Genomic DNA, 27,734 nt, shown 5'->3' on the forward strand with positions numbered 1-27,734 from the left:
TACATATTCATTGCTATTGGATAGGAACTTTGTTTTGTTCGGTTTATTCTCCCCGGTTTGCAGAGTGTCTGAAGTTAATGTATTCCTCTCTCCTTTCAGTGCCAGCATTCCCTAATATTATTCATAAAATTTAGCTCCTACTTTTGGCTCCTCCTTATCTTCCCTTCTGCTTTGCCTCATGCCCCTCAAAAGGAATTTCTCCAAACGGCACATCAGAAACTAAAAATCTAAGTTGCTATCCAAACCGAGCAGTTGTCAGCATTAACCCAACACAATACACTACAATATAATCCATTTATAGGGTGTGTTATCATGCAAATAACTCAAGGTGCCTCACAATAAACTAAAAGGGAGAAATGAATAAACCTCAGCCATTGGAATGCTTAGAAAGGAAACCTTGAAATTTACTTTTTTTAAACCACTAATGTGTCTTTTCTCCCAGTGAAGCATAGAGATGGGCTATGTTTGGGAGGTGGGGATTTGTGCAGGGAATTCCTATGCACATTTGATGGGACTTAAATGTGCAAATCCACCACAAATCACTTGGAGAATAGACTCCTAAAAGGAGAATCTTCCTTGAGATCTTGAAGAAAGGAGATTCATAATGACAGGAGTGAAACGGCTTGGTCACCAGAAGATCAACTTGTTGGCTTAAAGCTAAAGAAGCATGAGGTCTTAATGATCTGACTGGAGTGTATAGTGTGTAAAAAGCTCAAAAAAACACAGAAGCAAAAATGCTAAGCAATAGCAAAGGTTGGACTGGCCTTGGCTGATGCTTACTTCTGACTTATTGCCAAAAATGATCTTGATTTAAATTAATGCTCCATTATCAATGTAGAATTAGTGAATAAAAGCAATTTCCCCCCTTCAGCATTCATACTTTTGATAATAGTTCATAAATGTGTGAAGAAAATGTAAGTGGAAGGGCTGGGTTGACATTGCTACCTCAAGGCTAGATCATTGAGTTATCATAAGCCTGAGTGCATGGCTGCACTAAAAAGTCAGAAACAGACCAGGGATCACATCTGTGACTCAGAATGTCAGAATTTGGATCCTTGGATGAAGTAAGCAGCACCAGTTCTTTTGGCATTGCTCAAATGGCACAAATTATTCCTTCTTCCCCAGCAGCTCAGCTGTGCTGGCTGATACACTGTGGGGTTGGCCTATTCCCTACCCACATGGGGAAGTAACAGCCTAAAGGATGCACTCTGCTTCCTACACTTTACCTACACATAAGAAGGGACGTTAAGAGCTGGACACAATCAGAAAATGCTGTCAACCACATTGGGAATTCATGCTCAAATGTTGTAAAATTGGATGCACAAATGCTAGCACTTAGCTGTCTAAGCACTTGATTTCTTTGTGCAACCAGGTAGTTGCACATTTAAATACGCATTTACACTCATCGTTATTTGTGCCTAGCCAACTAGAGACTGTTTTTAAAAAAATCAGATCTTAGGAGTGCAGAAGAAGTATTTAGCCAAAGATTACAAATATGATACAAAAGCTCTATTTAATCAGAATATCTCAGAATGTAGGTTAAGCTTTAAAATGTCCAGAGGTTTGTTTTATCATGCAAACCTTAGTCAAACTATACAAATCTTTTGGGGATTCAAAACTGGGCTGAAGTTCTCTAGCATTCTCATGGTATTTTGACATTTTCACTTTAGTCCAGACCCCAAACCCTTAAATACAAGAACACCCGCAAACATGAAACAAATATTTTAAAAAACAACAAAAGGATATGAGTGACTTCTTACATCTTATCCCAGGAATCCCTAGGGAAAAGCAGTCCATCAAAATCAAACTTCTGTATCTGAATGGAACTGTAAAACCCCTGAAGCCTCCTGAAGTGGCAGAAGGTTCTCTTTGCTCATGTTCCACAAGGACCTGATCCAGTTAGTGTTAAAGCCAATGGAAAGACTCCCACTGACTTTAGCGGCAATTGGCTTCTGCCTTAAGTGAGGCAAGACCCAAAGACCATCGTGTTTTGAGATTGATCTAATGCACAGTGGAAAAACACCCACTGAGTTCAATTGGCATTGAATCAAGCCCTTGCACCACCTTGTAATTGGCCATTTAGATCTGTTTGACTAGGAGATAAAGATTTGGCAACTTAGTTTTACCTAAAAAAGCGCCCAACTGCAATGTTTGAATTGGGATCCAGGTTTTTTAACCCTCATCCTACCTGATGACCTGACCTACCATAGTGGTCAGGATTTCAAGATCCATAGTTTTGATTCAGACCTTTGCCAGAACAAGGAGTAGCTACAAAATGCGGATGGGGATCCAAATTTGGATTCACAAAACGTGGTAGGTGTTCAGACCCAGGGCTTTTGTTCAGCCATTCTTACATTCTAGGGTTGCTATTCCTTTCCCCACCTTCTGTTCCTTCTCATATCCATTTCCTCTCTCTTCTCTTTCCACTATTCCCTTTTTCTGCATATTGTTAGAGGCCTGTACATTTCAAACAAATCCTTGTTGAGAAAAAAGAAACTGCTTTCTACTCCTGTTTATATAGATCTTGGGTGCCTCATGCTCCACCCATAATTATCTGCCAGCAGTGCACCAAGGCCCTGTGGATTATTAGACTCTGCTACCATACATCCCAGGCTTCTCTTTCTCTCTAAAAAATGTGTTTTCAGCACATGAAATTTGCTACTTTATTTATAATAATCATTCACAGCAGTCCATGTAACATCAGCTGTACTATGAATTTTTTACTATAAATCCATAACACAGATTAGATTTATCACATTCTGAGTCTGTAGAATTTAACGGTGTTGCATGCCATATTTCCAAATGCACAGTACATACCCTTATGGAAAGCAGTTACTATATACATGTGCACTAGCTTTGTATTCACTGGTGGTTTTTTTACTACTACAAATAGGGCCAAGTCTACAATATCATGGGGACAGAAAGCTACTGTCTTAGTAGAACTCCGATATTATTATTTAGCTCTTTCTTTCTTGCTCAGTCACAATAACTGCTATGTTACATGGTTCCCTTATATCTTGGCCCTATTCAGATTTATTGCTCCTTATCTTCATGGAGCCAGGTTCTAATTTAACATATACTGGTGTAAATCTGGAGTAATATCATTAAAACCATGCAAGGTATTTCAGATTTACAAATGAGATCAGAATGTGGCCCAACAAATTTCTTTTTTAAAAATAACTTTATCTAAAACGTTAGACTAGAACCAAAATTCATCTGAAATTGGAAAACTTGGACTCCTCTCTCTTTAAAAGAGTAAAGCCAATTTGTTTAAATTTTAAAAGGAAGAAAAAGACTCTCTCACTAAAACATTGCTTCCAATTCATTCTCATATAGTTGGGCCTGTGTGATGTCCAGGTTTTGTAAGAGCCCTTCCTTGTGGACAATAGATAACTTTACAAGAGACAGTGGGACATGTAACATCCACTTTTTTGAGATCAGAATCAGGTCTGCCTGGGTGAGCTAAGCTTTAGCTTGAAGAGGATTTTTATGACGGAGTTATAAAAGCTCTGGATACAGGGGAGTTTATGACACAACCAGCGACAGATCCTTAACTACAGCAGTATTCGTGGTTACCTCTACAAGACAGGCATTATGTTGGAGGGCGGTAAAGCTAAACCTGCCCATAGGGCATTAAGCATTAGCAGCTAGTGCATAGCATTAGATTTTTAGCACAGGTAAACTCTCCAAATACACTTGGCTTCGAGAACCCTCCTCCTCTTCAAAAATTGTTTTCATCTGTGGCACTGGAAATGTTTCTATAGTTGTGAACAACTACATTTGATTAAAATCTGTCAGATTTATCTTCTTAGCAGGAGGGAAGAAATATGTGGTTTCCACAGAAAGGAAATCAATGTGTCTTTATGATAGATGCAGACTGAAAACCTGGGATGGTGTCACTTTAAATGGGGAAGGAGGAAGAATGGGCAGCCCACCAGATATTACCATTAGCCGCTGACATAATTACTATGAGGCAAAGCCCCAGTTTAAATCTTATAATCCATGTTTATAGGATTGTCTTACAGCCACTGACCTAATAGTTATTACTCCAGACTTCTTAAGTGACAAAATCTTGTGGGTGTAGTCCCGATACCTTCGTTTCCTTGACATTTCTTAATCAATGCCGCTTAGTGAAACCTCAAAGCCAATGATTTTGCCAATACCCTTTAAAGACCTTTTATTATATTACTAATATTAGCATCATATTGCCTCATAAAATCAGCAAAAACAGTAACCATCATTATTTTTCTCAAAATACTATAGACTTAGAAGAGAGTTTAGAACTGGTTGATTTGTTGGCCAAAATAGATATTTCTGTTAACAGGTAGATACTGTACAAAAAACACATTTGTAATTGAAACAATTAAATGAAACCAGTTGATAATGATCTTGCGTTGCTGATTTTAAATCAGATGCTATCTCTGAGGCAAATTATCCATTTGCATTGCCCCAGCTTCTATAGATCCCTGACTCCTTGTGCTAGGAGCTATGCTTACAAATACTGAAAGTCAGTCCCTGACCTTAAAAGCTTGCTTTAAAAAAAAACAAAATTTAAAAAAAAAAAAAAAAAAGACAAAAAGTGAGAGAAGTTAAGTATTATTATCCCCATGGGGACCTGAGCCACAGAGGGATTAAGTAACTTGCCCAAAGTTGGACAGGGAGTTTGCAGCAGAGGAACTGCAAGGAACTGAACCCATCTACCCTGAATCCCTGCCTGCTGTTTGAAGCATGATACCACCCTCCCCATTGAATGAAATGGGAGTAGGACCTTAAATAGATACAATTGCCATTACGACATTCTTGGAGGTGTGCACTACCCTTCATCTACATGTGCAATTCCTCTGGAGTCAAGTGGGTATAAGGTATTTTTCTGGGATAATCTGGTATTTGGCAAAAGGGAGCATAATGGCTTTTGTCACATGGAGACCAGTCTGTACCACAACCAGACAATGATTGTCACCAGATCAGCCTGTGAAAATAAGGGAATTTTATTGTACCATTTCAGCTTGATATTGGTCTTACTCAAGTGCCTGGAGATAAGTTCAGAGAGAACAGTTGCTCTTACCAAAAGCATGATGACTCTACCATTTCTGTTTCCCTTAATTACCACACAGACATTTAATGCCAAAGTAATTCTAATCAGAGATGGACATGCCCCAGCCTATCATCCTGGACCTTATCTCTCTTGTGGATGGACAAGTCCAGGGGGCTAGAAATACAAGAAGCCAGTCCTCAGCTGGTATAAACCAGAATAGCTCCATGGATCACTGCTGATTTACACCAGCTGAGGATCTGGTCCAAGGAGCGCCATTGTGAACTGGATCCTAAAATACATAGGAGTTAATGGAATTACCATGGAGCCCAGAAGAGTCAGTCTATAGATTAAACAATATATAACATGAATAAAGCAGAGGAGCTCACAACCCTTTGTATATAAGCAACAGGAAAACTAATGTCCCACTGGTCTGTTCTGCCTTGTCTGAGGAGGACAGCAACCCACTAGGAGTATGTTAAAAAGCTTTAGCCAGGAAGAACGGGGGGGGGGGAGGGCGGGGGGGGGGGAAGCAACTAATGGCTCAACAACCTTCTGAGAAAGTGAAAAAATCTTGCCAGTCTACATTTGCAAGGGAAGCCTGAATTACCTGCCTATCCCTTTAAGCATTTTCAGATACAAATCAAACACAGATGGCCCATTATGTTTATGACCTCACTGTCAATTGCTCTAGATGGTGCATGCATTAAATTATTGAAATATTTTCATAGTATTCAACTTTTTAGTGCATACATTGTCAGATAATTTTAACTTTCTGACTAGAAGGAGGTAGAAACAATTTTATTTATGAGAATTAATCTCTTGAACGTCATAAGAGCCACAACTACTGTGAGTTTTTTTTTATAATGACTCCAACCTAAAAAAGTGTTTAAAAAAAAACCTGGCCTCAGTCCTGAAAGTCAACATTATGTTAACATTCCTTGCAATACATAAACGATGCCAAAATCTATTACAATTGTAGTAAATTTTGATTACTGGAGTTGTTTGTTATTTATGTGTAGAAGATAAAGATAAAATGGGAATAGCCCTGTTCTTTTCCACATATAAATTACATCCATAAAATACCGTGTTTTGTAAACAATAAAAAAAATACAATAATTTGAAAGCCTCCATCAAGTATCTCTTTTGGTTGGAGTAAATACCGCCTCTAGAACGTCTGTGGCTCCTGTTAGACATATTTCCTGTTTATTTCTGCTAGCAAGAAATGAACAAAATAGACCGAGTCCACAGAAACCAGTAAAATGGCAAAATCCAGGTTGCAGTAGTTGTGAGTAAGGGTGGAGGAACCATTTTAAGGGGGAGGAATTATCAAGCACACCTGTGGTATTTAGGTGCCCCAATGCCATTGAAAGTCAATGAGAGCCTCATTCTCTTATCCCCCTTTTAAAAATCCCACCCAGAGAGAATCAGAACTCACCACAGGTGCATTAAGAGTGTACCGGATCTGGATGCACCAGAGAACTTGAGTCTGAATAAATAAAAACATACAACTCTTAACCCCGCTCCCACAAAAAAAAAAAAAAAGTCAGATAATCAATGGTGCACAGCAATAGGTGAGTAGAACAGCATAACTCCCAGTTGCCGTTAGCCTTCCCCTCTCTCGCCACTCTACACTGTCACTTGATGGGTTGACAGAGAAGCAGCATGACCCAGGGTGCATTTTCTTGTTTCCCAGAGCATCTAGTAAAAAGCAATTTGATTGGCAACAATCAGCTATGTGCTCTTGCTGACTTCTGTTTCATGATCCAGTTTTGTTTCTGTGCCCACACTCACTGTGGGGCGCAGCTCCTAAGGAGTCTGCCTTAATCCTTTTGGTTTTGTCTCCCTACTAGAACTGAAATGGACTTAAACCATATTCCCAGATTTTAAGGCAAGAAGGCCATGTCGTTTGGCCTTCTGAATAGCACAGGCCAGAGAATTTCACCAATGACTCGTATGTCTAGGTCCACTAACTTGTGGTTGAATTAGGGAAGTGGTTCTCAACCTTTTCCATACTGAAACACCCTGTTCTACACCAAAGCCACGTAGGACTCTTCTCTCATACAGGGTGTACCCTATCCCTTTTAGCAATATGTGAAGGGCAGATGTGAATCTAGGCCTTAATCTCTCTGTGCCTCAGTTCCCCATCTGTAAAATGAGGATAACAGCACTTCCTTACCACATGGGGCCATTGCAAGGATAAATACATTAAAGATTGTGAGGTGTTCTGACAGTGTCTTGAGGGGGCGGGGGGGCATACAAGTCCCTAAGAGAGAGGGAACACAGGATTCCTCCAGGCCATCTTACCCTGACCTGCAGAACGATTCCCTAGGGTCAAGAGGGAAGTTGCGTCTGTAGGTCAATGCTCAGTCCTTATCCCCTTTTACTGACTCACTAGGTTCTAATTATTGTTATGGGGTGTTTTTATGATGGACATTTGTCCAGTGGAGGACACCAAATGTGTTGGGTTTTTTTTTAAAGAAAAGATTAAATATTCAGATTGTACAGGCATCAAGCCGTGAAATGAACATACAAAAAGAGCTCTAATATTACAAACTAAACTGTAGAATTAATATAGCAGCAGTCTCTCGAGAAAGCCTGTTCTCATGACATTTTCAACAGAATGTCTCCTCTAAAAGAGGTCATGATAAGTTTATTAGTTCTGCCCTAAAGGAGAATCTCAGAGGAAGATGAGGCCTTATTAGAGGTTCACTGGAAGGACCAGGGACTATTGGAGTGTAATAAGGACACCGCTATAGCTGTAACTAAGGACAAAAGCAGCGATCAGAGAGTTATGGGACAGTATAGGAGCTAAACTAGTCAACCAGCATGCTAGGTTACAGCTCAGATTACACCAAATCTTCCCCCTACTCCTCATCCTGCACTAAATTTGTTTTGTAGGAAACCTAGCCTCTCCACTTCCTCAACAAGAGGATCCTCTTCCAAGAGCTCAGCCCAACACTCTTTAGTCCATCATCCCATGAACAGACTTTCCTTATCATTCTAATGCTTTTTGTGTATCAGTATTTATAGAAAGTCCCTTTAATGGCTCAGTGTTGCCCAAATTCAGAGAGAAAGAGAAAGAAGGAAAGAAACTAACTTTTACAGGGAGAAATGAAGAAAGGTCCAAATAGATTAGATTTCTTTACCACAGTAACTTGATAGAATTCATGTTTCACTAATAAACTTGCATAATCACAGTAGAGAAAGCACAGACTCGCAGTAAGTGGATCAATCACCATTTGTGGTGGGTAACCTGACTTTTCTTTCACACCCCTGCAAACAAATCCTCCCCCTGCCCAAATTAAAAACAAAATAAACAACCAGTCTAAACAAGATATAAACTCTAACCCTACTAAAAGTTTATTGCTCTCTATAGGCTTTCTAACCAACTCTTTCCATAACACACCACCAAAAACACCCTCTACAACTTCCTGCTTGGGGTTTGGGCTTTTATAGGAGCCAACCCTTTCTTTGCTCCACCCCTAAGGAAGGAAACACACTGATCACAGGGTAGGTTTTTGTGTTTATACATCCAATCAGCCCAAATGAATTATTTTCAGCTGATCAGGGCACTTTTCTTGAAGACCCTGCAAAATGATACAAATCCTCTAAAAGCCCAACCAACCAACACATACAGAGATAAAATATAAAATCTCTCCCTTCTCAGCAACCCTGCTTTTCCCACATGGAGACTTCCACATCCTCCAAGATCCCAGCATTCCTTTGTGATTATCTAGCCCAGTTCTGTGGCAGGCAAAGCCTAAGGGAGGGCTGTATGAGTGGAGTACTCAGCCACACCCACTGGCTCTGCTAGAAATTCCAACTGCTGCTAAAGTGTGTGTTGTTCCTGCAGATCATGTTTTCAAAACAGGAAAACAAATCCCTTTGTAATAGAAACTGCTTCAAATCAAGGATGTTTAAACAATGATAGGCTTTTGTCTGAGTTTCTCTTTTATGCTCAAATCTAGGATCCCACCCAAAGCCAAACAGCTCTAAGATTGCTACCCCCAGTGATTCAAAAATCTTGACATAGGCTTTCCAAAATCATGAGGTTGTTTTGTTTTGTTTTTTTATTTGGATTCTTTTTTATTTTGCCATCAAGTTTGGGGGGGTTAGGATTTAGATTTTTAAGCTTTTATCTTCAGCTATAATAGCTAGAAACTTATTTTAAAAGGAAATGAAAGCTGAGATTCCTAACCTTGTGACTTCAGGAGTTGGAGCTTAAAGAAAAACACCAAATATAATGAGAGTTATGGTGAGATTGCAACACTGCACTTCTCCTTCCCTTTCTTGTCTACATTGCAGGAGGATAGCTGTTGCCTGGTTGAGTTTTTGTCCCTTGATCTAGCTCTTTTTGTTACAATGGACAAAGAAATACTTAAAGGCAATCTATAATTTAGAAGATGAGTGCTTGGTTCCATAGCTGTTGACTGTCCTCCTATTTCCTGAAATGAAATTAAAGTATAGAATATGACACCTGTAATATGTTTGGGGCAGGTGGAGATCTTACTTTGAGAATTTACACTGATCACTTTTTCAAATGTTAGGAAAGCCTGAGAGCACATTATTTTTAAATGAGGTATATATTTAGTACTATGCCCACCATTCTATCAGTTCTAATTTTAGAGGGCAAGGAGCCATTCTGGCACAATCATAGCCTTGTCTAATTTTAATATAGTTGAGCAGCTGACAATTAGCAGAGAGAGATTGTCTTTTTTACTCCCTCAGGAGTTTTTCACTTTAAGAAAAAATCACCATTTATTGTTCTGAACAGAGAGTCATGCAAGATGTCATAGTACACGATCAAAAGGAAAACATGCCAGTGGGGTTAATCATTTAGGACCTGCCTCTTGGTCAAGGTAGGGACTTCAGATACAGCAATTGGGCATAAATGCATCAACTCAAGAGTTGACTCAGGTGGCATTCTTCCCTATTTTCAATAGAAAGGGGAAGGGAGTAATAACTTACTACTGACCGCTACCATCACTCAATTACTATCGCTACCAAAGCTCTTTCTTTTCCCTAGCCACCTGTTCTATATAGGGATTAAGTAGGCAAGTCTCCGCATTTACCTCCAAGTGCCTGATCCAAGGTCCATATAGATTGATAGGTTCTAAGGCAAGAAGAGGGACTGTTATGACCATTGAGTCTGACCTCCTGCATAACACAGGCCTGAGAATCTCACTCAGGGATTCCTGCGTTGAGTAAGGGAGGTTCTTAGATTCCTGAGCAGGCTCACAGTCTAAGTCACAATCTAACCCTTAGTATATTTTTTAAAAGAAAAGCTATCCCAAGCACCTATTACAGTGTGTGTCTCTCTGAGATTGTCAAGTAGTTTTCCCGCCGTTCATAGTCTACAGAGATATGAGGACTGGTATGATGCAGGGAATTTTTAAAAAAAATATGTTTGTAGGGGACTTGTGTGATGCGGGGTGTGGAAATGTTTGTAAAGGCACCACACACAAACACTTCAGTACTAGACACAAGCTTAATCTGCATAGCTCTACACCCTGTCCGGGAGTCAATCTAGGCAAAGGGTGTTTAATTAATAACTTTACAGCAAGAGGCCTTGCAACGTCCTATAAATATTAGGCTTTCTGCCTTCCTTCTGAAATATATTAACAGCCTCAAGAGGGATTATTGATGCTGGCAACTAAGTTGAAACAGCCCTCAGAAGTTTCTGACATGTTGTGTACATCGTTAGATTTTTGCATATATATATATATATATATATATATATATATATATATATATATATTTGCCTTTAAGTGTTTGGAGGTTGGGGTGACTGCAGGGCTGAGGGAAAGGAAGATTGATAAAGCAAAGCAATCAGAGTATTTCCTATGCATGAAATTGATTAAATGCTTCACTAAATGGCTTATAAATTTGGCTCTCATATTTCTGTCACCCACTGCAAAGATTACAGAAACTCCATCTATAACCATGTTGTATACAATACCAAATTACAAAAGGTTGTAAAAACTAATGTTTTGTTTAAAGTTTTGAGCAGGACCATATGCCTTCGCTGACCTTGAGTAAGCTATTTTAATTCAAAACATTTCAAAGGGAGAAGAGGGGAACAAATACATCTGCATAACAAAACCAAACCCACACTGTTTAGAACTTAGTACCATGCAGCATACCAGACTTATTCGCTGCCATAGAAAAGCATATTGAATCCTTCTTGTACTTGGGTATTATAACTTTATAGCTGCCAACTGCATGTGGTGTGAATCCTAGGAGCTCAAGTTTCCCCAAGCTGAATTGGTTCTATTATTTTTGTGGACTCTGTGTCATCAGATTTATTTGTCTAGGGACTTATATGGTTCTGTCACCATTGGACCTCAAAAATGCTAATGGACTTATCCTCACTGGGAGGTGAGGAAGTATTATTATCCCCAAATACAGAAAGTGTGGAGAAGAAGATCTAAGAGAGAACTGCAGGAGACCTATGGAGAGCCAAGTAGAGTAAATTTAGTGAAATCCCAACAACTTCAGTGGGCGGGGATTGTGGCCAGGATGACAGAAGACAGACCGGTAAGCATCTCTTGGAAAGACCTCCTTATGGTGGCTTACCAAGGAGAAGATGGAGGAATAATATTGAGCAAGACCTAAAAACTCTTAATGTGAATTACCCTCAAAGGGAAAAGAGGTGACAGAAAGACATGGGGGCAAATTGTGACAGTGGCAAAGGACCTGTGCGGTGTATAAAGCCAGAGAGTAAAGTAAAATAATACAGATGGGGAACTGAGGCACAGAGAAACTAAGTGACTTTTTCAAGGTCACATGGGAATTCTGGCAGAGCCAAGAAATGATCCCAGATCTCCCAAGTCCCAGTGCAGTGCAAAAGACCATCCTTTCCTACAGACTAGAACTTCCCAATCTAAAATGAGTAAGAAGCAGTGTATAGATGTACCACCCCAGGAGCAGACAAAGCAGCAAATCAAATAGTCACAATTCCTGCCCCGCTCCCCACTGGCTCTAATTCTGGGGGGAGTCATTTATTTCATTACATTCTGTGGAGCACCTCACTCCACACTGGGTACCGAAGACGTTAATCTGGCTTGCAAGTCACTTTTTGCCCTTCTCTGCTCCTCCCTCCCTACTTCCTTGCAAGGGAGAGTTTCACAAAAATAGGCCCTGCTTTCTCCCTTGTGGCCAGAGCCACAATCTTAGCAGAGCCAAGCAGAGGAGTGAGGCAGGGAATTAGTCCCCTGTGTGGTTGAGAATGGACTGTGACAATCTAGCCTCAACTTATTTATGAATCTTGTATTGACTTGTTTATTTGAAAACTTTGACATGGGTAGGTGGACAGATAGCTCTTTCCAGGGATTTCCTAGCAGCAAGTAGAGGTTTTTTATATTGCACCTCTAATGCTTGTGCATCCAGTAGCATCTTCCTTCTGACAGTCACAAACATGTTCAGCCTCACAGGACCCCTTTTGTGTAGTTATCCCCATTTTACAGATAGGAAAAATGAAATACACAAGTGAAAATTAATTGCCCAAGGTCATTTGTTAATCTCCAGCACAGCCAGGAATTAGACCCTAGCTCTCCCAGTGCTTTAAGCACTAACTCGTGCTTTTTTCCTTTAGTTATAGAAATAAATAAGAGATGTGATTCAATATTAGCACTGAAGCAGAGCTCAAGCAGGGTAGGTATGTATGAAATGCAAATGTGAGCATGGGAAAATAATCCCCTTTTTTAACTATAAATGCCTGTTTTCTACAGGAAAAACGATATTTTCTTATAACATTCACAAGCCACCATGTCCCCAGCAAGGATTAACATTTGGCATCAAAGTACTGATCTGGCAAAGAGCTCCCAGTAATGTAAGCTTTTTTACAACCGACTACGTGTTTAAAGTCCTGACTGACTTGACCTCTGCCCATTGCTAATCCTTCACTTTCTTGCCAGTAGAAATGCACATCTTTACAGGGATGGCACCAAAATACACAGCAAATAATATGGCTAGACTTCAGAGGTGAAACCAGAGCTACCCAGAGAAAAAATACCAGATGGAATGACATATAAGGGTTCCTTAACAACTAGCAATGCATTAAATTTTGGCTCCAATATGGACAGAAAAGATTTTTGCCCTGTCCTACACATGCAATGCATCTGTTTCTTCATGGATGGGAGGGCATTCTTTTGTCCAGGTAGTTATTATATATTAGCTTCTATTACAGCTGTGCATACGGGCCCCAACTGCTATTAGGCCCCATTGTGCCCGGCTGTACAAACAAACCGTAAGACCCAGTCCCTGCCCCAAAGAGCCTAACTAGACAAGGCAGAAAAATGAAGGATTGTGATCCCCATTTTTCCAGGTATTGAACTGAGGCAAAAAGACACTTGCCCACAGTTACACAGAGAGTCTGAGACAGAGCCGGGAGCTGAAATCAGATTTCCCAAGTGCCAATCTGGTGCCTTAACTAAAAGCCCAAAGCAATGGATTTACACTGCGTTCAGGGAGAGCAATAGTTACTCCAGTCAAATTATTTTTCTGTGATATACGCTAGCTGGTCAGAGATTGTTTCGTCAGAAGTTAGTAACCCTAACTACTGGCAACCAGATATTTTAATGCCTTGGCACTTGAAGTTTTAATGCTGCCCTTTATTTGTGGGCATCAGTCTAAAGTGTCATCCCTCCCTTTATAAATAGTAAATGCCCAGCAGTAATCAGCCAGAACACTGCCGTTCTGCAATTGTGAAATGCAGTCCCAAGACTGAAGCTACAGTTTACGAACATTCATTGCAGGTGGGAGAGCAGGACAGTGACTCCAAAGCACTTTGTACTCCTCCAAGCAGAAGCAAATAGTCCCAAAGGGCAGTGAGGGATCAGCCAGGTGTCAAGAAAACCTAGATATGCCCCCTTTTTCTGAGTCATACCCTGTACACCAGTGATTGGGAGGGAGGAATGGAATGAGAGCCACTATGGTGTCTTATATCTCCCAGAGATCCTAGGGGTAACCCTCCAGTGGCCAGCTAATCTTGGTTTAAGACTGATTTTGATCAGCAGAGAACAGCCCCAAAGCATCAGAAAACAGGGCCCAACGTGTTTCAAGCCATTACTATAGAACATTGTAGTACTATGTGTAATAATGACAGGTAAAAAGAAAATTACACCAGTCCAAATAACAGCAGTGGCCACGTAGCTTGTAATCATTCAGGACCAGATTCCACAGCCAGCCTCACAATGTAGCTGTAGAAATGCACCACTGAACATGTAAGACCATCTTTGCAAATTTTTTGGACAGCCCAGAGGTGAACGCTGCCTGTGAGTGTAATCTCAGAATACGTGGACTTAAATGGATTTCATAATAATACATTACGTATCAAGTGTTTAATTGACACAATATGTTTAAGGGGAGCCACTTACATGTAGGTTCTATACACATTATTTACAATTTCAGCAGTAACAGTTAATGCTGTGTGACAAAGTATATTGTTTCCAGCTTGTTATCCATTCATAACAAGGTCAGTCTATTACCATTATTTTTGTGAATGTAGCTGTTACCTTGAGGCAAAAAGTTAATTGTAAATTACAGAGGGAGGCTTATTGAGGGTTTAAAATAAACATGACAAAACAGTACTTCCTGTAATGTAAGGTAACAGTGCCATTTTATGAAGCATTTCCATTTAGAAGCGGTGTAGTTCAGGAATATGCTAGTCAAATTCACCTTCAGACTTTTGAAGAACTTTCTTCCCAGGTAGGGGAGAACATTCAAATGTACCCACTAAAAGCTTTAAAAATATTTTAGCTAAAAGGAAATGGGTTTTCGTTATTTTTCTCACTGTGTTTGGGCCAGATCCCTCTCCCACCAAAGCCAAAAACAGAACTCTAAAAGCCAGATTATGACGTTACCACAAACCCTGAGTGGGTTAGACCAGTGTGACTCAAAGCCTCAGCTCGTCCAAGGTAGTAAGGTACCTAACTCCCAACTGATTTCAATGGGAGTTAGGTGCCTAAATACCTTTGAGGATCTGGGCCTCAGTCACACTTTGGTCCCTGCTCTTACAAGAGAGCTCTATAACAGTGATACATCTTAACATGCAGCTCCTAATACCTGCTTCCCCCTTGATCCAGGGGAGAAGTAAACTGCCAGCCCTCGAAGCAGCTTACTTCCCCCTTCAGCACCAGCTCAGCTGCATGGGTTGGCACATGGAGGGACAAAGCCGTGTCTCCATCCATGTCTTTCTCTGCCCACTCTCCACTCACTAGTGCAGGAGGCGAAGCAGTGGCCTTGGAGCAGTTGTTTTCCCTCCCTCATCCAGCAGTCAAGGAGTTCCTTATGCCCTGTTAGTCTCTTTGCAGATCATAAGGTGGTTTATCAATGATTTTAAAGCGTGCAGGCCCTGAGTTAATTATCAGGGGCTAGTTAGAGATCTTCCTTTATGAGGATGCACAGAAAATAGGGAAGGCCACACCCACTCTTCCCTCCCACACCCGCTCACATGGCCTGTCCAAGGGCCAAGCACAATAGCAGACACTGCAAGCATGAGCCTCTCTGTCTTCACTGCCTCTGGGGAAGCAAAACACCAGGAAAGAGGTGGGACCATAACTCTGTCCCTGCTCATCATCAGCCCACAGGAAGGGCCAGTGCAGAGCTATCAGTTCCCTCCTAACGGATAACACACCAAGGGTGCACCAAGCAGCCTCAGGAGGGATTGTGCTTTTCCTTGCTCCCCAAGAGGGAGTAAACCTCTGCAGCACACCACCCCCACCACCATAACCACCACAGAGCTCTGTGCAACTTGCATGGTGAAGCCCCAAGGATATCTCTGCTTTAAATAACTAGTGGATCTTTCACAGACACTCATTTTTACTCTATTTGATTCAGCATGAATTGTAACACCAATTTTGCATCTTCGCAACCACTTCCGTACTAACAGAGGACAACCCATAAACACAGGATATTCTGACTTCACAAAAGCATCCAGCAGAATGATGACACGGACGGGACTGAGAGGAAGAGGAGATGTTTCTATAATAGCAAAGTAACACACACAAAAAATACATTTATGCATCTGTTTTCCTTTCCCTTTTATAGAAAAGTCCTTTGGAACACAATAGAAAATGATAACCTTCCAACAGTGGGGTTTTTTGTTTGATTGTTTCTTTTTTAACATTCTAGACCAGATCAAGCTTTCCTTTATTACATGGTCTCAGATACTTCCAGGCAACATAAGATTTAGCATATCAGGCCCATGAGGGGTTAAGTAACATTATTACCGTGGATTTCCACTGTTGGTCATATGTTCAAAGTGCACAAAGCTTGAGACGTGCATTCTTCGTCCAATAACTTGTCCAGTAATGGGTGTATTGATTGCTAATGTCATCATGTTTTAGTATATATAAACCCCCTCACTCTATCACACAGCCTCCAACAATCCAAGAAGTCATTGTTTATTCATTGTAACTCCCAAACTGGCCCGTGTCAGATTCTGCTTGAGGCCTTGCTGATAAAAATCAGCAGATGATTGGGCGCACACATTCTTAACATGGCTGACCTGTGACATCTTAGGGGCAGCAGGGAGCCTGTCATTATGTGTACAATACTCTTCTTTCTTTCTCCTTATCTATCCCCAGATGACTTGGAGATTTTATTAACTCATGAATGACTGAAGATGTCATTTAAAAAGTGGGGGCAAGAGGGAGGGAATTGTTTGTTTTTGAAGTGGAAATAAACATGTGATTGGTTTCAAATAGGGAAAAGGTGTGTGAGGGGGAGGGGATTGGGGGGGATTTAAAATACAACCAAACTGCATCAAGAGGAGAAGATAATTCGTTGATTAAAATTACCAATCTGACTGGCGGGCATTGAGTTTGGGGTGCGGGTGAACAACTGTGAAAAATGCTAAGCTGTTTGTGAAGCATTTTTAAAAGCGGAGATAGATCTGTATATAAAATGAAACATCAATGATATCTAAATCAGAGATTTCCACTGAAAGTCTGGCATGTTTTACAAGTACAAAAAGGTTTTCTTTTTTGTGAAGGTGCTTAAATAGCCAAGTGTTACTTAACCCTGAATTCACACTTGTTCTCTGTGAATAATTCTTTTGTAAGTCTTAAAATTTCAGATTTTCTTTATGCATAGAAAATTCTCTTCTTTTAATTTTTTTCTCTTTTTAATAAATATAGACAGTGAGTATTGAACACCATTATATATAGCCATAAAATTATTTTTACTCTGATTTTCACTTTTTTTTAAAACTCAGATCCTATTTGCTGATGTATGTAAATGAATCACTAATTTGGTTATTTTTAATGTTCATTTATTTGATTTCAGCGTTTTGTGGCAGGTGGGAGTTAGAGCTGCACATAATTTTATTAAGATATACTTTTGGGGTGGAATTTTTGAATGTGCTCAGCTTTGGCCTAATACTGTTCCCATTGAAATCAATAATAAAACTCCACTGATTTCCATGGGCATAGAGTTAGGTCAATACTGTGCATTTAAAAAAAAATCCCACTCATATTTCCCAAGTCCTGTTTGAGACAAGCGCATAGACTGACAGTTTGCTGGAAGCTAATATTCACAGAACAAAGAAAGTTTTATTCTCCTTCTCCTCAAATTTGAGTATTCTTATTATAAAGTTAGAGGATTGACTTGAATATATATATATATATATATATATATATATATATATATATATACATATATATACATACACTGATTTTTAGAACTGGCACTTCAAAAAGATTAAAGAACATAATTATTTTATTTTATTTAATGATTGCCATTTCCAGATCAGATAAGTGCTGGTGAACAGTTTGCAATAATAATTATACCCCTTTTCAAAAGAAGCATTAAAATTAGCAAATATTGCAGCATTTTCAGTAAAATATTTGGCTACCCACAGATGTGAACCTGAAACAGAAAAAAATAGGTAGCTAGCTTCTAAACTAAGATGTTTTTTTTTTAAATTGGCTTTATCTGTCTTTCTAATTTCTTATATGGTAGCCATCAGTAGGATATCTAAATGCCTCCTACCCAAAATAGTTAAGTATATACACAAAAATACATCCCTTTCTTTCTGTCTCCTACTTCCCCCATCAAAAGGGACTGGATACGTATGTTGGTATGCATAGTGTCAAGTATGGGTAGATAGACTGAAGAATTCATTTTGCATTTTGGGCTGAAAACTCTGAGGTTCACAGTCATCCTTATCTCTTCTGGGAGCGAGTTCCAGATCTGCAGGCCAGTCACTCAAAAACCTCTTTTTCCTACCAGAACAAGTTTCACTCTTGAGGCTGACAGCTCCATGGTCCCAGTGGAACATAACTGTTGTGGGAGGTCATGATCTTGTAGGGTAATGAGGCAGCTTGGGCTGGTTCCATAGGGATCTTTGAAGATGAAGACCAAAGCCTTGAATTTGACCCAGTATTCCCCATGGAACCACTATAGAGAGTGGAGCACTGGGGTGATGGGTTCTCTTGTGTTGCCAGTCAGAAAGGCTGCTGTGTTCAGAACCACTGAGAAGAATGGTTTCATTTCTAGGTACAAAGATTTACAATAATGATGCCTGGAAGTCACAAATACATAGGTCCCTGGGGCTAAGTCCAAAACTGACAGGAGTCAGATTCGGCGGCCCTAGATGGAAAGGGGCACTTTTCTCAGCTGCAGCTATTTGGGGAACTAGAAATAATGAGTCTGTGTAAGTCCTAATGATCTGAGGGTGAACACTCATTGAAAGGTAATGTTCCGGAGGTGGCAAGTTCTTCTAAACACTTCCCTCTCACTGCAAGCCTCATTTCAGGCTTTTCTGGATCCATCTTCACCCACCTGCTCTTCCAGATGGTTGCTCACCTCAGCCTGGAGAGACGATGCTGTCTGTGTGTGACGTTAAGGTGACATAGAGCTAGGTATTATCTGCACAGAGCTGGCCTTTTAGTCCATGATGTTCCAAAATCTGTCTTCATACAGACGATGAGCAGAAGGAGAGAGAAAGGCTGAATTCTTGAGGGACTCTGCTAGTGAGGGCTACAAAAGTGAAACAGCAGGTGCCCATCACAACTCTCTGAATGTAGTCTATGAGGAATGATTAAAACCATCTCAGCAGGGACTTGTTCTGCCACACCTCTGGAACAGGGCAGCAGGGTTCTACAATTGATCATAGCAAATGCTGTGGAGAGATCCAGCAATAGGTTCATAATATGGCTGTATTGGTCCTAAAAGCAGTAACAAACCTTTCCAATATTAATCTCCACTCCAGAGATACCCACCACCACCTTGGTGATGGATCATGATTATTAAATATAATTATGATCAGTTTTAAAAAAAGAAGAAAGAACCAAACAATAAATGTAGGAAAAAAACATATTAGGATATATTGTATTCCTTCCCCACCTTTTAAAACAATGTTCTCTCCTCTTAGCTCCCCAATAGATGATCCAGACCAAGCAATAGTCAGTTGCTGATATTCACCGAATTATCTGCTTTTTAATATCATAAAGCTTCCAGGTGCTAGAGCCTTTGTCTTGTTTTGTACCTGTAAAGTACCATCAACACTGACACTGAGTAAATAATTGGTAATATTTAGACTTGCAAAAGCCTACTTGGACACCTATGACAAAAACTGAAAATGCATCCGTAATACAACCAAAATACAGTAACATTAAAATGTTCTCTTCTGCTGTCTCAAATCCTGTTATGTTCATGAGCACCTTTTACAATACTAAACTTCATTTGTGGGTTTGCTTTTGGTTTGGTTTTTGTTTTGTTTTTTAATTAAAAAATTGTTTTAAGTTCTCCTTGCTCTTTGTTGAGTCTCTTTAAGCTAAGCTAATGCAGTCAGTATCACCATTGTCATTTGCATTATGGTAGGACCTAGGGCTCTCAGTCAAGGTCTGGGGTCCCATTGTGGTAGGCACTGTGCACACATAGAGAAAATATAGTCCCTGCGGTAAAAAGCTTACAATATATGTCTATATGATGAAGGGCCACAGGTGGATACAGGAAACAGACTAGGGGAGCACAAGTTAACCGTGAGACATGTCTAACATATCAGGGAGTGCCACATGTCTAACATACCTTTTCAAAGGTGAGCTTTCCATTCCTGTCACTTTCTCACACCCAGATCCTAGACTGTTGAATGCTAGATGGAAACCTGTAATGCATCTTTGGATAATGGACTGTGTCTTGACAAACTAAAGTTTTAGTGAAGCACGTGGGTGTCATGACAACAAAGTTGGATTTTTCAGAAGGAATAGGGGCTTTGACAACTAGATCCCCAATCTCTGAGTCTAAAAATTTCTGGACTGGTATATTCAATGACTTTTAACATTTTCAGATATCTTGTAGAGTTATGACAAAAGAACCTGTGTCCCTTGGACTATCCCACCATAAAATTTCGAGAGTGTTGTTTTCAGATACCATGGAAAACCACAACTTGTTTGAGAAAATGAACTTTCATCCCAGAAATAAGTGAAATAATTTGCTTTGTTATTGTAACCCTTGTAAAATAGCAAGATTATAAAACCCAACAAAGATAGATTTGATGCTGGTAGATATTCCCGAAACCTTGTGTGAAAGTTCAGAGACACTGTAGAGAAAAAAATGCATCCTAGCAATGAAAACATTTGGGATAATAATAATCATACACTTCTCAACTTTAAAAAAGAGTGAATTTTAATGCCCATGAAAGTGCCAGATTCACATCTCTGGAGAATGAAGACCTTTATGTACCGCTGAACATATACAGCCCAGGCAGTAACAGTGCAAGCTTCTGATTTACATTGATTTCTTTTTAGGCAGTAATGTATTAACTATAGGTTAGCTGGGCCAAAGTGTGAGACAATAGTAAAATGTGGGCAACAGTCAAAAGAGAGAAGGGAGGCAGTGGGAGAAGAGCACAGGTTGCTTTTAATTTTTAAACATACTTTTTTTCTGTAGTTTTCACTCATGTATCTTGCTTTAGGTCATTGGATGGTATTGTCATTACATGGCCACTGTGTCCAGTGCATACCTGCATACACCAGAAGTTTTATCTGTTTGCCAGATTTAGTGCCTAGTCATCCTACAGATGAGATCCAGATTTTTATACCGTGCACACAGGTGGAGCAGGTTAAGGAGGAACATTTTTAGTTGATGCTCAGAGCAACCAAACAGATCAATGCGTCACACCCAACAGAATGAGAAGATATTTGTCTCCCTGCTCATTCAATACTGGATCACTCTGCAGAGCCAACTGACAAGGTTGTCTAACCTGTGCTGATATTCATGACAATAAGGACACTTGTCCACTAGGAAGTGGACAGAGACCACCAACATATTTTGCACGGGTTCTTCAACTTTGGAAGCTACTAGTTAATCTTAAGCCCCCACTGGCTTGTTCATGTTTGTAAGCACTTTCTCTTTAGGAGACGGGACTCAATCCCAAATAAAATAATAGCGAAAGAAAGGGATTCTAAAGTAATAATGGTGAAAGGTGTGCAAGCCGGTGGAAAGTACAGTAAAAAAAAAATGTGGCAAGTCATGATAAATGGGTCGTTATAAAATTCATGTTTAGGCTGCACCAGTCTGGGGATAATGCCATTCGTCATGGCAACACTGGGGCACTAATGAGTCCTCATTGCATATTCATGGCTGTGGCATCTCTCTCTCTCTTTCCCTCCCACCATGAACCAATGCCTGGTAAATATCTCCACCTCAAGCTGAAAAACTCAGCTTACGCTGCTTTTTTTTTTTTATTTGTTATGTTGCAGCAATTACACTGTAAAAGTGCTGCACAAGATTGATTGCTCTGATCTGTAGTTCAATTGTAAATTAGAATACACATCCCCCTAGGGAAACACGGCCCCTATTTGTGATTAAGAAAAAAGCCCCATAATAGACTAATAGCTAAAGTTCTCTCTCTTTTACTTTCAGGCAATTAGCTTGATGAAATGGCCTCTTTTTGTGTACCCTGGAAGTGTAAACCGATATCATAATGAAGGATATGATGTTTATTCTATTATTTTCACCTTGCCATATATGCAGGAATGCATAAATAATGGCTGCTTTGTGTAGTAAATTTACTGGTTCAGAAGTAAACTATTTCTTAAAGAGGCAGTGTATGGTTCCTGAAGACTTAAGTGAAGGTGAGAGTTCATGTGTGTGACTGAGCCCCCTACAAAAACTAATGGTCTGCTTAAAAAAGATTGGAGACCATGTTTGGTCACAAGATTAAATAACGCTTAGTACTTACATGGTGTTTCCATTTGCAACGAACTTTACAGCCATTAATTAAATAACCCTCCTTAAATGCATCTGAAGAAGTGGGTATTCACCCACAAAAGCTTATGCTCCAATATGTCTGTTAGTCTATCAGGTGCCACAGGACTCTTTGCCGCTTTTACAGATCCAGACTAACACGGCTACCCCTCTGATACTACCCCTCTTAAATAATATCCCTGTGCGGTCGGTAAGGCAGGTATTATCTCCATTTTACAGATAGGAAATTGAGGCAGAGCAAATCAAATGTCTACCCAAGACCACACAGGATGTCAAAAGCAGAACAGGGATTAGGACTCAGGAATTGCTGGCTCTTAAGTCTTATGCTCAGAACACCCAAAATTGTCTTTTCCCTCACTTATAATGTCCCCCCCCTCAATATAGCACTGGATGATGGTTCCATTGGTTCTGGTCATAGTGTCACTCATAGATGACAATGCTGCTGTTTTCCTTTCTCTGCAAGTTCTGTGATGTCATTTTAGCATTGAGTGCCATGTAGCATGCATGGCTACTGCTTTACTCATTTGCTTTTTTTCCTTATCTCCAAAAATCTTTCCCCTGAACTTCAGTAGCAGGCTATTGACTTGGGTCCTGGTATTGCTCCCCTAGTCAGTGTCACTTGGAGTACACTGTCCCTCCAAAGAGTCAGCTGAGGCTGTTAGTCTGAGACACTGAGTCATGTTATGGAACCACATCACCAGTGATGTCAGCATTTGCGCCTTTGTTCATCAGGTGAATGACTGTGATAAAAAGTGCCATAGCGGTGATAGCTACAGAGCAGGATACCTTGTTTGTGACAATAAAGGCAGCTCCACTGGCAGTCCAGTACCACATTTGAAACTGGCAAGTCACAGGTTCAGTTACTGGAGGAGTTAAATCTCTTCAACCAAGACCATTTGTGGCTCTATTTCCAGCTTATATAAAAATATGTACATTCCCAGGCTACCTGTATTTCCCATAAATCATGTGAATGCTCAGAAACCGGGCAAAATTCAATGATGTCATTTTTTTGCCAATTTTCAGAAAAGACACTGATACAATTGAAAAGCATCAGTGGCCCACTCTCAATCCATGGAAACCACTGTAGCAACTTTAAGATATCACATCCTCTTTGAAAACTAGCAGAAAATTAAAGAATGTCCAGCGGGTGGTTCCATAGATGCCTGCTTAATTCTCTAATCCAAGTAATCTATACCAGTGGGTCTCAATTTTTCCAGACTACTATACCCCTTCTAGAAGTCAGATTTGTCTTGTGTACCCCTAAGTTACACCTCACTTAAAACCCACTTGCTTACAAAATCAGACATAAAAATACAAGTGTCACAACACACTATTACTGAAAAATTGCTTACGTTCTCATTTTGTTGTATGAAATTTTAGTTTGTACTCACTTTGCTAGTGCTTTTTTATGTACCCTGTTGTAAAACTAAGCAAATATCGAGATGAATTGATTTACCCCCTGGAAACCTCTGTGTACCCCCAGGGGCACACATAACCCTGGTTGAAAACCACTGATCTATACAGTCATGAGTGAAGAAAGAAAATCTGGGAGTGATTTCAAGTAAATGCAATAATGCCTTGGATTCAAATACTGACTTTGCATTGCAGGGGACTTAATACCAATGGAGGGAAACTCTCCATTCCTTTCTGTGAAACAGCAGTGGAGATGCTATCTAGAAAGGTCATGTAGACAAGGGAGAGGAAGGATGGTTCAGCTGGTGATAGCTGAAGACCTGGGTTCAATACCTAGCACTATCACAGGCTTCTTGTAAGACCTTGGGCAAGTTGCTTAATCTCTTTCCTGTGTCTTGGTTGCCCATCTGTAAAATGAGGATAATAGCACTTCCCAATTTCCTGGGAGTATTGTGAGGATAAGTACATTACAGATTTGACAAACTCAAGTATTATGGTAATTGGGGCCATATAAGATAGACAAGCTGAAAAACCTGTGGCAGATACGTATGGGCATATGTGCAACACTATTGATTTATCTACAGTCCAAACTAGGTTATTAAGCTTAAGGTTGTGTGAGAAGAGGTTCCATTAGAGAAGACCAAAACACAATTTTATCACACAATACTACCAAGTGCAAACCTTTAAAAAAATGACTGTACATGGACACCATATTTTGTTTAAACTTGTTAATCATTGTCTTCTTGCATGACCGTCCCGGCATTTAAACTATGTTAGGGGTGACACAATCCTTTCACCGGGTGCAGACACATATCACTGGAAGGATGTTCTCATAAACAAAGTGCTGCAGGCTATGATCTTATCATTCTCCTCTTCCTTCTTCTCAGTTCAGTTCAATGACAAACATTTTTTCCCTGTTCTTTGCTCCAGTTTCTGTTCAGGAGAAGCCTCATATCGGAACAGCGGGTGATGTTGCAAATAATGATTGATGGACATCGGTCATGGTGTAGTGGGGAAGGGAGGGAAAACTTGCAATGAAGTCTGAAATGCTTTGTGCAGTGCTTTGCCTCTACTCAGTGCAATAGCTACCCTTTTACAGTTATAAGCAAAAATTTATTCTCACAGGCACACTTCATTTTTTAAAAACTGTATGTTAATAGTTAAGAGGGACTGTTGCAGGATATGTCTACCCTATGGTGCCCCATGCTGACCTAGCATGGGACTGTAGGCACTCTCTAACTCAGTTTCCCTTTCCTCAGGGCCCCTTAAGAACTCCATAAGACAAAATTCCCTTGCTGGGACTCTACTTAATTAAATCCTAAAATAAATTTGAAATAAAGTCTCTCCCCTTGGGCGTAGATGTGACACAGCCTTCCTTCCTGGGGTCTGTGGACTCTGGAATTCCCCTCTCTTAGGAGAAATTGTGTCTCCCTCAGCACCTTCCTATAACTGAGCCTTGATGGCCTTTTATCAGGCCCAGATATTCCTTAGTCAGTTAGCTGCCTAGATAGACTCTCTCCCTTTAAATTAACTTGTCATGGGTAGCCTGGCCCTGGATTCCCCTCAAAGGGGCCAGCAACCCAAGATAGGGACATAAAACCAATAAGAATGTTTGAAGGAAATTATTGCCTTACTAGCATGGTTCAGTTGAGTGTGAACTTTTAGATGGTTTGTAGACACAAAGAGGGTGGCTCTTCTGGACAAAGCCGGAGGTAATAGGACAGAAGAGAAAGTCCACAGTTCAGTGACTTTTAATTTATTGGGGAGGTAAATATTATCAGCAATTTTAAACACACCCCTTCATGGCTAGAGCCGTGTGTAAGTCCCTGTTTGTGCCTTGTGAATTTTTTCCAGGACAATTTGTGAAGCAGGCCCAATTTTCACTAGTATCTGGCACATTTTTCTCCTGTAAAACTACCTTCTGAGTCCCTCCAGTGATCTTACTAACTATATGTGACACTTATAAGTAAGTGATAAGCCTTGTCACTAGAAGTATACAACACATTCAGTTCAAGACTAGAAGGACTCCAGATGTCCCCTTTTTCAGGTTTGTGGTGTTTCCATGAAAATGCCATTTTTTCCAATATTTTTATTAGTGAAAATGCCATCATATTTTACCTTAATTTCCCCTCATCTATCATACAGGTCAATAATCCAAATGCAGCATTTCACAGTGCTGGAGATGGATTAGTTGAGATTTGTCACATGGTTGAAGTTATATTGCTCCTCGTGATTCCACAATGGATTAAGCCTACTCCATGTGACTCTCTTAGTGGGAAATATGCTGTTTGAGCAAGTCAGACAAAATCTAGTGTCTTCTTTCCAATGTTTAATTTGAAATACTTCTACAAGTACCCAACCTTGGAACTGATTTTTTCCAGTATTTGACACTAACTAAACTTCACATTGATTATCATGATATCTTCTTGCTGTGGCCTCCTGAGCTTCTGAACATCTATTGTGTTGTGTTATGGTCTTAGTGTCTTATGTTCCTGGAGGTCTGCGCTCATATGAGTGGAGTACTTATGAGGCCAGTACTCAAAGAGGGATGATCTTAAGACCATTGAGGTCAACAACAGTCTTTGCATTGACTCCAAGTGGCTTTTGCATCAGGCCTTGCACAGCATGAGAACTATTTCTTTTCCAGGGTGTGAAATTCTTAATAAGCTTCACTTTTATTAGTAGTATAGCATGTTACAAGGAGAACACAGAGCTGATCTTTCCCAGATGACTTTCTTCTGTTTTGTTATAGCATCAAAGACATTCATCACAAAAGAAAGAAAGAAACCCAGGAGAGGTGGGTCTATGTTCAGCAAAGAAAATAGTATTATTTTCTCTAGAAGAGGCACCAATTATCAAGGTCAATAATCAGACATGGCAGTGAAGAGTCAGGATGCACAGCCAAAGTATAATTTGTTCAGTACTGAGCATCTCACAGATAGACAGTTCTACCTTCATACTTCAGAGAACTGCTGCCCATACATGTAAGGGTAATTTATCATTTGAACAAGACAGTCATGTAGGTATTTGTCAGAAACAAAGTATAGGGCAGAATAACTACAGAGGAAGATGTTGAATTTGGAGAGGAGAATTCCTTTGATACGTAACTTCATCTGGAAATTAGAGAATCAGAGAAATGTAGGGCTAGAAGAGGCCAGCATGTTTAGACCCTGCACTGAGGCAGGACTATGTGAACCTAGACCATCCCTGACAGGTGTTTGTTCAACCTGTTCTTTAAAACCTCCAGTGACGGGTATCCCACAACCTGCCTTAGAAGCCTATGGCAGAAATTAACTGCCCTAATAGTGGGAATGTTTTCCCTAATAACTATTTTAAATCTCCCTTGCTTCAGATTAAGCCTATTACTTCTTGTCCTACCTCTAGCGGACATGGAGAACAACTGATCACCATCCTCTATAACAGCCCTTACCATAGCTGAAGACTGTCATCAGGTCCTCCCTCAGTCTTCTTTTCTCTAAAAGAAAACAGGCCCAGTCTTTTTAATCTTTCCTCATAGGCCAAGTTTTCTAAGCCTTTTGTCATTTTTGTTATTCTCTTCTGGGCTTGCTCCACTTTATCCACATCTTTCCTAGATTGTGGCACCCAGAACTAGGCAGTACTCCAGCTAAGATCTAACTAGTGCCCAGTAGAGCTAGACGGTTACCTCCAGTGTCTTACAGATGATACTCCTGTTAATGTACCTCAGAATGTTATTTGCCTTTTTCACAATTGCATCACATTGTTAACTCCTATTCAATTTCTGATCCACTATTACCTCCATCTCCCCCGATCCTTTTCAGTAGTGCTCCACCTAGCCCCATTGTTTAGTTACACATTTAATTTTTACTTCCCAGGTGAAGTACTTTGCACTTGTCTTTCTTGAATTTCATCTTGTTGACTTCAGACCCAATTCTCCACTTTATCCAGGTTGTTTTGAGTTAGATGAACCAGAGGTCTATGAGTGATGTTAAAGAAGAAGAGCAGAAAGGTTCCAGTGATGAGTGGGAACATATCAGCGGCCAGAAGGCTGCAAGTAGAGATGAAACTCACTTTCTCTCATGTACTGCAAAGA

At 40.1% G+C, this 27,734-nt stretch overlaps 1 long non-coding RNA gene across 11 annotated transcripts in view; it reads right to left on the minus strand.

Annotated features, from left to right (window-relative positions):
- The window catches only part of LOC140895064 (uncharacterized), a 131,882-nt gene that overhangs the window by 64,707 nt on the left and 39,441 nt on the right, over positions 1-27,734 (minus strand). Inside the window, exon 9 of one of the 11 annotated variants that reach the window (XR_012154082.1) lies at positions 19,391-19,526. The exons of 9 other annotated variants lie outside the window; for them this stretch is intronic. This is a non-coding gene — a long non-coding RNA (uncharacterized lncRNA). Of the gene's footprint in view, positions 1-19,390; positions 19,527-26,333; positions 27,726-27,734 lie in introns of those variants that run through there. One more of the 11 variants, XR_012154078.1, reaches the window with a different exon arrangement.

Source organism: Lepidochelys kempii, chromosome 10 (assembly GCF_965140265.1).
Source record: "Lepidochelys kempii isolate rLepKem1 chromosome 10, rLepKem1.hap2, whole genome shotgun sequence".
In the NCBI taxonomy this organism is placed as follows: Eukaryota; Metazoa; Chordata; order Testudines; family Cheloniidae; genus Lepidochelys; species Lepidochelys kempii.